Raw genomic sequence first — 8,541 nt, 5'->3', positions numbered from 1 at the left:
CTCGGGCGCATTTCTGTTTCCCATAAACCACGCTTCACGTAATGCGCTTCAATGCGTTAGCGTTGGATGGAATATTGTTCTTTTTCTGCTCTTGAAATTAAAAGACTGTAATATCAGCTTTTCAGAAATTTAAAGAGGATTGTTCTCCTCGATTAGTAAGCCTTTAATAGATTAGCTAGCTATAAAAGACCAGCCACTTAAATACAGTACTCTTTTCGTATCTTCTCTTTCGCGAGATGGATGCCGTCTCCTTCATTTACTGCTAGATAATTATACGCTCCCTCTAGTTTCAGTTCTTTAATTGTGGTGGAGGTTTCTCAGTATATCAGTCAACCTATTATGAAGGTTACTTTTGTACATTTTTTCCTGTGAAACTCCTTTCTGATGTCATCGATGAAGGTTTTTACCATGGTTACTGAGGAAAAACGTCTGTGGTCGTCGTGTTTGACAAGAGTTTTCGGGTCATCCCTGTATCCGGATGTCCATATCCCTATATACAGACTCGAAACAGATAAATGTTAGGTGGCTAGGTGCTTAGAAACAGAAGGGAAAACGAGTACGTATTGCGACCAGGGATATGTAATGCGAAAGGATAATAAGCAGGCGAATGAAGACTTCAATTTTTCCTCATCTCGTGTTTTAATAAAAGTTCTTCATGAGGATGGTAGGCTCAAAACTCACAAATTTAATCCGAATAAAAGAAAATAAACCGAAAAATCGACAAACAACATAGTTTGAAAAGAAGACTACAAAAAAAAAAAAACTCTTGCCGCAAAAACTAAAACCTTGTACGCGTCAACAAATCGCACGCGCCATAATAATTTGAAACGTCGCACCCGACGTGTCACATGATCACGCGCGCGCAAAGTTCTCCTCAAGGGGGTAGCCTGAATGAATTCAAACATCTTCCCCCTAAATCAAAGGTTCATCATAATCACAAATTTGGGCAAAGCATTGATCGACTTGACGGGTCTTTATTTCACCAACAAAAACTGCTTTCCTTTTGGGTCGTTGCTCTGGATGAATTCAATTTATGAACTTTCATCTGCAATTGACGTTGTGGTAACTTCAAGAGGATACAACTTCTGCAAAGGTCGCCTAATTCGCACCGTTGCTCCTCGTACTAGACCATCGTTCCCTGGATTAACGTCTTGAACCTTTCCAAGCTTATTCGTTCCTCAGGTAGACTTTTCTTGTTCCATCACAGTAACGATGCCTCCTTACTGAATTGGGCGACTATATTGAAAGTTCCTTAATTCTGAGCCCTGTTATGTGGAGATATAAAACCGAGAGGATCGTTGAGTTTAGCAACTACTCTAATAACTAATCGTTTGGTCAATGGCAAATCTTTAGCAAAGATAAGAAGCCAATCAAAACGTAGAATGATGGTATCTCCTATGATGTCCTAATTCAAAGCAAAAATCCTTCTCTCTTTAAATGCTTTGCCTTTCATTTTAAGATGAGTTGTCGCGTATGTTTGTTCTTCTCCTGCTGCTTTAGCAGCCTCGTGACCAATCCACTGCATCACTTTCTGCAAACGTGAAATTGAGAGATTTTGCCTTTGAATAGAGTCCGAACGCTTCGGATTCACTCTCCTTTCCCCCTATTGAAATCGCTCATTTAGAGAGAATTCAGGAATTCATATACGAACTGATTCATAGCTTGTAACATGCTGCCTTGTTTTGTTATTTAGGAGAATAGGTGAACTCGTGACGTCAAACACAATTCGATTAAAGCGCTTGACAACAATTTTGGGGGCTTCACTTGTGGGGTCATCTACCCACAGGAAACGTAAGACATCTCGGTCGGGCACTGCCACCCCTACCATCAAGAGAGCTTTCTCTATGTCGGCTGACATGGCACTGCAATGGTATTTTAAACGTTAGGGGATTAAATAAGTCGTTTGTTATAACCCAATTTTCGTTGTTCACTTTTAACCACGCACAACAACGACCACAGTTTCTAGGAGAAAATAATCCCATTATTAATCTGTTCTACTTTCAGGACAGTCCTTGCCTTTGAAAAAAGTCAAAGGAGGGGATTTACCAAATTTGCTGCCTTTCGATGGCAGTGAAGATCACTTTTCACGACCTGAGTTCCTACCCCGTGGGGATAAGTCTCTCAATGAACTGGCAGAGGACCATGAAGTAAGTGGACGAAATTCTAAAGAGAACACTGAGGGCGAACACGAGTTTCATGAACAATCAGACGATGATGAATATACTGATCGGGAGGCCGAATGGAACCATGGCGAGAACAACGAGGTTGATGAACTGTCAGAGGAAGATGAAGAAAGTGCAGAGAACACTAATGGAAACCCTGATGGCGAAAACGAGTTTCATGAACAATCAGAGGATGATGAAGAAAGTGATCTGGATGGCGAATGGAACCATGGCGAGGAAAACGAGTTTGATGAACTGTCAGAAGAAGATGAAGAAACTGCAGAGAACACTCATGGGATCCCTGATGGCGAAGACGAGTTTCATGAACAATCACAGGATGATGAAGAAACTTATCTGGACGCCGAATGGTACCATGGCGAGGAAAACGAGGTTGATGAACTGTCAGAGGAAGATGAAGAAAGTGCAGAGAACACTCATGGAAACCCTGATGGCGAAAACGAGTTTCATGAACAATCAGAGGATGATGAAGAAACTAATCTGGACGCCGAATGGAACCATGGCGAGGAAAACGAGTTTGATGAACTGTCAGAGGAAGATGAAGAAAGTGCAGAGAACACTCATGGAAACCCTGATGGCGAAAACGAGTTTCATGAACAATCAGAGGATGATGAAGAAACTTATCTGGACGCCGAATGGTACCATGGCGAGGAAAACGAGGTTGATGAACTGTCAGAGGAAGATGAAGAAAGTGCAGAGAACACTTATGGGATCCCTGATGGCGAAAACGAGTTTCATGAGCAATCAGAGGATGATGAAGAAACTAATCTGGATGCCGAATGGAACCATGGCGAGGAAAACGAGTTTGATGAACTGTCAGAGGAAGATGAAGAAAGTGCAGAGAACACTAATGGAAACCCTGATGGCGAAAACGAGTTTCATGAGCAATCAGAGGATGATGAAGAAAGTGATCTGGATGCCGAATGGTACCATGGCGAGGAAAACGAGGTTGATGAACTGTCAGAGGAAGATGAGGAAAGTGCAGAGAACACTAATGGAAACCCTGATGGCGAAAACGAGTTCCATGAACGATCAGAGGATGATGAAGACTCTGATCTGGACGCCGAATGGAACCATGGCGAGGAAAACGAGTTTGATGAACTGTCAGAGGAAGATGAAGAAAGTGCAGAGAACACTAATGGAAACCCTGATGGCGAAAACGAGTTTCATGAGCAATCAGAGGATGATGAAGAAAGTGATCTGGATGCCGAATGGTACCATGGCGAGGAAAACGAGGTTGATGAACTGTCAGAGGAAGATGAGGAAAGTGCAGAGAACACTAATGGAAACCCTGATGGCGAAAACGAGTTTCATGAACGATCAGAGGATGATGAAGACTCTGATCTGGACGCCGAATGGAACCATGGCGAGGAAAACGAGTTTGATGAACTGTCAGAGGAAGATGAAGAAAGTGCAGAGAACACTTATGGGATCCCTGATGGCGAAAACGAGTTTAATGAACAATCAGAGGATGATGAAGAAACTGACCTGGACGCCGAATGGGGCCATGGCAAGGAAAACGAGTTTGATGAACTGTCAGAGGAAGATGAAGAAAGTGAAGAGAACGCTAATGGAAACCCTGATGGTGAAAACGAGTTTCACGAACAATCAGAGGAAGAGGAAGCAACTGATCTGGGAGTCGAATGGAACCATGGCGAGTTTGATGTACTGTCAGAGGAAGATGAAAAACGTGCTCTTAATACTGACTGGAACCATGATCATGAAAAAGGAAACGAGTTTCGTGGAGAATATCAAGAGTATCCGCACGAGAAATCTCCGATGGAAAAGGATCAGTTCTCATATCCCGTCAGTGATCACCGCTGGAGTGGCCTAACGTTGGCTCATCGTAATGGACGTGATGTTACTGTTGCAAGAAAGAAAACCAAAAGAAACTTGAGCACTGATAACGAGGACATCGTGGACTCGATTCCTTGGCGTCTCATTGGTTACTCGATCGGAGCAACATTTCTTATTTTCCTGGCAGTGGCTTTTTTCATATATGCATGGTAGGTTGAAATTTGTATGCATTTCTGGAATTCCCAAAGCGCTATTATTTTCTTCTCAGATGCACGCAACAGTCTCATATTTATTGTCTTATTGTATTCTGGGTAAGACATAAGGAGGAGACTCAACGGAATTCATTAATTAAACCGAGGTTATGTTTTTATTTATATTACTGCAATCAAATTACTACATTGAATCAGTAATGATACAGTTTTGGAAATTTAAAGGCTTCCCTCACTAGTCATTTATTGTTATCAAATCTCTTAACACGTAAAACTTGGACAAAGGATGCATTTTGCATCCATTGCAAAGGATGCAAAGGATTTTCAGGAATCACGCCACACCCGTTGATGGAGGGCCTTTCGCGCACATTCCTTTTCTTGTGCTAATCAGGCAAAAGAATGGAGAATTAAAGATAATAGATTACCGCAAAAATCACCAAATTTCCTAACTTAAAACGTTATATTAATTTATTTTTATTCAGGCCAATCAGAGTTTACTACGCCTACATGTGTCGACGCATGGATCAAGATGTTGAGTCAGGATACGGAAATGCCGAGCTGTCAAGCGTCAGAGTGCAGCCAAATCATCCAGGTGCTTATGCTTTCCAGATGCCAATTCCAGCTCCTCCTTTGCCAGCATATGGACGTGCAGGTACGGCAGTGTATATTGCGTTACCATAACAGAAAAACCCTTGGCTAAAACAAACTCGTGCGAGTTCTGCATCTGCCAAAAGATGAGAGTGAGGGTATTTATCCATTGAAATGAATTTAACATAAAATATAACTCTCTCTCAGTTAGCTTTAAGCAGATTCATGAAATTGCTTTTTAATTTTTTTTCCGGCTACAAAAAAGGTACTTTGTATTGAAAGAAAGAGGGTGTGCAGTACATTTGATGTCCATGAGGAAGGTAGAACTTACATTCAGCACATTAGAAACTGGGTTATTAAGCCTGGTTTACAGTGCGACATAAGCATAAACATAAGTATAAGCATAACTAAGTTCACCCATGTTGCATAAGCATAAGAGAAGTGACATACGCAAGCGCAGTTTGCTCCGGAAAAAACTCGCTTAGTGGATCAAATGAACATTGAAAGGAGGGGCTGGTTATTGCTGTCAGAGTCATTTAGTTAGCATGAAGTCGGTATCTTAACAAGCACAATACAATTATTTGTTGAAATATGAAACGCTCTTAAATGCTCTAGGTACAGAAAGCATATTGGACTATATTGGCAGCAGACCACTACGAGACGTCCTTGCTGAAGATCGGAAGCGGGATTGGCGCAATGCTGAGCGAAGGCAAATCATCAAACAACAGACATCACAAAGAAGAAACTCGCTCATTGACAGCTTGTCGATTGCAAAAGAGATCATCGACTCTCAGGCAAGAAACAAAGAATATGAACAGAAAGCTTCGGAACGTCGCCACAAGATCCACAAGTACAACAGTTTTCTCATGGAAACCCTTGGTCAGAATAAACGACGCTTGTCCTTTTTGGATGAAGTTAACAATGCTTGTTTAATGATTGCACCAAACTTTGTTGGCACTGACTCAGTGGACAAGGCGAAGGAAACACGTCGTAAGATCAGGAACGAAGTTAGCGGCAGTCGAAGAACATCTTTTCTGGACCAGATTCAAGTGGCACAGTCTGCCATCCAGGGGTACCCCAAGTAAGTGGGCCCACCTTTTTAATTTCTTTATTAATGATCTTGCTATCAGGGACAATGAAATTACCGTAAAGACTCGTGTATAAGCCGCACCCCCAACTTTCAAGCACGATTTTGGAAAAAAATAAGAACTCCAAAAAAGCACTCTTGTAAAAAAAGTTGGTCGTTTTTTCGCAGTTAGCAATAAACTTGACGAAATCTAATGTTGGGTACACTCTTTTTTTTATAAGAATATATTTTATAAGACTATCAGGACTGAAATTTGCGAAATTTTAAACATATTTTAAGAATAAAGCCAAGGATGAGATTTTGGAAAGGAAAGATATAATTTTGTGTGTTGAAACATCTATAAATACAATACAATTTTATGTTTTTCACTTAACCGTATAAAATTATTCCTTTCTCTGAACGGCCAAACTAGCCAACAAAACGAAAAAACCTGCACTAGCTATAGCGATGCGATGAAGCACGTGTAACGCGATACAGATCTAGATACCAAACACTTGTAATTAATACCCCAATAAATATTCTAAAACGGAAATGTCATAAGCTATAATTAAAGAATAATACAAGAATATTTTCAGCCTAAAATCGAATAATGAATAATGAAATAAGAATATTCAGCCTGGGCCGGAAAAACAACATTCTTATAAAAAAAGAGTGTATTTGCAACGACATTAATAAGTCAATCAACTCTGAAAAATACCTTTTAAAAGCTTCTTTTTAATCAATTTCGCTATTCCCTGAGACTGACATCAGTTGTCTTCATTGCTAAAGCCCACAGTTGAATATTTCCATTCAAATTTCTGAAGGAAAAAAAATCAGCTATGAAAACCCATCCATTTTAAACTTTATGTCAAGTGTGTCACGACTTTGTATAAAGTTCATTCCCTTGAACCAAAAGAAAGATGATGCTGTACACTGTACTTGTTGGTCATTCAGTCAGTTAGCACACTTTAAGTCACGTATTTTGCTTGTTTATTGAGACATGTTCTTCCTCAATGGCCACAAGATAATAATATCAGTTACAGATCGCTGCTTCCTTCATTGTTTGTGATAAAAATACTTACTTTATCCTATTTTTCAACGCGAATCCGATTACAAAACGGTTGTGAGAGTGGCTGCTGAATAAACTTAACTTCTGATTAAGGAAAATATGATGCTGCTCTAGTGGGTGTTTAAAACAAGAGAATTTGGTGGCATTAGCTCAGTTGAGAAAAGTCAATTGACTACAGTAGGGACATTGAAAGTCTAACGTTATGAGCGTTATCCCCTTGTCACAGCTATCTGAATTGCGAGGATCACTTTCACTACTGATAAGCTGCAGTGGGCGCGGTCATAGTCGTTGCTGCTGGGTACCCTGTTTTGTACTTTTCGCGCTCACTTGCGTCAAGTGACTATCCTCTTTGACGAAGATGGTGCACTTTTAGTAAAAAATGAACTCAGGAACGCGTCTAACTTTGAGCGTTTTGTCCACTTTGAGAATTAGACTGAGCAGAAAATTGTCCATTTGTCTCTTGTAGAGATCCCTATACGCGCCTTACTAAAAGAGTTGAGTTCAAGAATTGTTTGTAGGGAAAGGAAGAAACCTGGAATATCCATCGAGATCCGGCTCGATGGCCGGGACCAATTTAGCGTCCTTTTCTTTTGGTTTATTTCATAATTTGAATCTGTTTCTCGTCTCTTTGCAGAAGCTGTGTATTGGAGATGAGCCAATGAACTTCCAAGTGCTTTGAACATTATTCTACAAGTATCTTTTATCTCACAGACTCATTGAGACCTCTCAGGCTATAATGTAAAACTTTTCTGGATTTAAACAAAACTGAATCAATTATTTTCTTTTTACGTCGCATAAAGTGTGCTTCAATGGCTGATACGCAAAGTAATATTCTTTTTGTTTTTGTACTGTCTTTAAAAAGACATTTTATATCTTACTTTGATTGGTATAATTACTTGCCTGTATTTAACCAATCGTCTGCAAGTGATTCAAATATGTGACTTAAGGTACCATTAAAGAAGCAGGATCGTTTTATTTCAGTTAACAAAGGCTTAAGAAAAGACTTTCCTTTTTTCTAAAAATATGTTATTTTCTTGATTCTCTCGGCTGATCATTCAGGCAATTGGAAAAAAAGAAGTTCAAAACTAAAACTATGTGCACGAGTAATTTGACCAAACCTCTTTTCTTAACTAAGGCGATGAAGAAGGAACATTTACCTCAGAGTATACGACTACGGCTTGTTAATATCGTACTTCGGAGTTTCTCTGACTTACGAAATAAACGAGGTGAAAGCCTCAAATCTGGACTGAGATATTTTTCTGCCCCAACTGGCACTAAAAGCGTCCACGCCTTCGCAACCGGGACACCAGAACTTAGAGTAAAAACAATCGCACTTAGCGGAAAGAGAAGATGTGAAACGATCGACATCAAAAGGACCAAAAATACTGCTAACATGTTTGAAGAAAATAGTGGAAACAGCCCAATCATCATAATCAACAACGCGGCTGGCCGGATCCGCGTAAGAGTTGAGTGAGCGTGGGATCAACTCAACTTCAAGTGAAGTTTGACGAATGACTGGAGGATTCTAGACATAAGGAGTGCAATGTTGCCAACCCCGGGGTGAGGGAAATAATTTGCCCTGTAACAGAGGCAACCTAGCGTGGGGTAACGGAGCGAGACCCAGATTTTAGT

The sequence above is a fragment of the Montipora capricornis genome, chromosome 7 (assembly GCF_036669925.1).
Source record: "Montipora capricornis isolate CH-2021 chromosome 7, ASM3666992v2, whole genome shotgun sequence".
NCBI classification, from domain to species: Eukaryota; Metazoa; Cnidaria; class Anthozoa; order Scleractinia; family Acroporidae; genus Montipora; species Montipora capricornis.
The sequence above is the reverse complement of the archived record's forward strand: the minus strand, read 5'-3'. Positions refer to the sequence as shown.